Source organism: Apodemus sylvaticus, chromosome 20 (genome assembly GCF_947179515.1).
Source record: "Apodemus sylvaticus chromosome 20, mApoSyl1.1, whole genome shotgun sequence".
NCBI classification, from domain to species: Eukaryota; Metazoa; Chordata; class Mammalia; order Rodentia; family Muridae; genus Apodemus; species Apodemus sylvaticus.
Genome location: NC_067491.1, coordinates 56,279,631 through 56,282,439, shown reverse-complemented (window position 1 = coordinate 56,282,439; position 2,809 = coordinate 56,279,631).

Here is a 2,809-nt window from a genome sequence, read left to right as displayed (position 1 = left end):
AAAGGAAGAAGTCAAACTATCATTATTTGCAGACGACATGATCGTCTACCTAAGTGACCCAAAGAACTCCACTAGAGAGCTCCTACAGCTGATAAACAACTTCAGCAAAGTGGCAGGTTATAAAATCAACTCAAGCAAATCAGTGGCCTTCCTATACTCAAAGGATAAGCAGGCTGAGAAAGAAATTAGGGAAATGACCCCCTTCACAATAGCCACAAACAGTATAAAGTATCTTGGGGTGACTCTTACCAAACATGTGAAAGATCTGTATGACAAGAACTTCAAGACTCTGAAGAAGGAAATGGAAGAAGACCTCAAAAAATGGGAAAACCTCCCATGCTCCTGGATCGGCAGAATCAATATAGTTAAAATGGCCATTTTGCCTAATGCACTATACAGATTCAATGCAATACCCATCAAAATCCCAACTCAATTCTTCACAGAGTTAGAAAGAGCAATTATCAAATTCATCTGGAACAACAAAAAACCCAGGATAGCTAAAACTATTCTCAGCAACAAAAGGAAATCTGGGGGAATGAGTATCCCTGACCTCAAGCAATACTACAGAGCAATAGTGTTAAAAACTGCATGGTATTGGTACAGTGACAGGCAGGAGGATCAATGGAACAGGATTGAAGATCCAGAAATGAACCCACACACCTATGGCCACTTGATCCTCGACAAAGAGGCTGAAAACATCCAATGGAAAAAAGATAGCCTTTTCAACAAATGGTGCTGGTTCAACTGGAGGTCAGCATGCAGAAGAATGCGAATTGATCCATCCTTGTCTCCTTGTACTAAGCTCAAATCCAAATGGATCAAGGACCTCCACATAAAGCCAGACACTCTGAAGCTAATAGAAAAGAAACTGGGGAAGACCCTTGAGGACATCGGCACAGGGAGAAAGTTTCTGAACAGAACACCAATAGCGTATGCTCTAAGAGCAAGAATTGACAAATGGGACCTCATAAAATTACAAAGTTTCTGTAAGGCAAAGGACACCATCAAGAGGACAAATCGGCAACCAACAAATTGGGAAAAGATCTTCACCAATCCTACATCAGATAGAGGGCTAATATCTAATATATATAAAGAACTCAAGAAGTTAGACTCCAGAAAACCAAACAACCCTATTAAAAAATGGGGTACAGAGTTAAACAAAGAATTGTCACCTGAAGAACTTCGGATGGCGGAGAAGCATCTTAAAAAATGCTCAACTTCATTAGTCATTAGGGAAATGCAAATCAAAACAACCCTAAGATTTCATCTTACACCAGTCAGAATGGCTAAGATTAAAAATTCAGGAGACAGCAGGTGTTGGAGAGGGTGTGGAGAAAGAGGAACACTCCTCCACTGCTGGTGGGGTTGCAAATTGGTACAACCACTCTGGAAATCAGTCTGGCGGTTCCTCCGAAAACTGGGCACCTTACTTCCAGAAGATCCTGCTATACCACTCCTGGGCATATACCCAGAAGACTCCCCACCATGTAATAAGGATACATGTTCTACTATGTTCATAGCAGCCCTATTTGTAATTGCCAGATGCTGGAAAGAACCCAGGTATCCCTCAACAGAAGAGTGGATGCAAAAAATGTGGTATATCTACACAATGGAGTACTATTCAGCCATTAGAAACAATGAATTCATGAAATTCTTAGGCAAATGGATGGAGCTAGAGAATATCATACTAAGTGAGGTAACTCAGACTCAAAAGGTGAATCATGGTATGCACTCACTAATAAGTGGATATTAACCTAGAAAACTGGAATACCCAAAACATAATCCACACATCAAATGAGGTACAAGAAGAAAGGAGTGGCCCCTGGTTCTGGAAAGACTCAGTGAAACAGTATTCAGCAAAACCAGAACCGGGAAGTGGGAAGGGGTGGGTGGGAGGACAGGGGAAGAGAAGGGGGTTTGCGGGACTTTCGGGGAGTGGGGGGGCTAGAAAAGGGGAAATCATTTGAAATGTAAATAAATTATATCGAATAAAAAAAAAAGAAATGTTTCTCTGTTACCAATAAAGAACTGTAACATTATTCTGAGTATTTCTCTTTTCTGATTCTCCACTATACCCCAAAATGACCCTTTAATTTTTCTTAACATATGCTGACACTTCACAAGCTCTCAGTTTTCTTGTTTCCTTATTTTACCTGGAAAGCAGATCAAAATTTCGAAGCTATTCTGAAACCAGACAGCCCAGAACCAATCTTAGGATATATAACTGCTGTTTATAACACAAAATGAGTTAATAATTTTTTGTAGACAAGTATAATTCAACTCTAGGTGTAAGATAAAATTTACCCAAATATGAAGAAATAATGGCAAAAAAGTTCTCATAATGCATGAGATCACATTGTGTCTTACATCAAGATTCCCAAAGTGAAAAAAAAAAGATTCCCAAAGTGATATATTCTGACATTCAAGTACCTGCTCACTTTTCATTCATAGTGCCATAGAAGCATAGGATTGCATTTTATAAATTCAAAACAGAACTTTTGGCTTCAGTTAAATCTTTCTGGAATATCCCTTATATACACAGAGCATTGTACTTCCACTGTGTCACTCAGAAATTTCAAATGGTAATTCAGGGTCACCGCCATTTGCTCTGTGCTGTTTGCAGTTTACCTGTAGGTGCTTACTTCTTTCTTTCAATTTGAACTTCATCCATAGAGAACGATATTGAATTTACATTTTACACATTAAGAATGGTTAGATTTGAAGATGTATTTTCTGTTAATATCAGATTTTCTGAAATGTATACCTAATCCCTTTCATGAAGGTGCCAAGTGTGTTTTTATACACCATA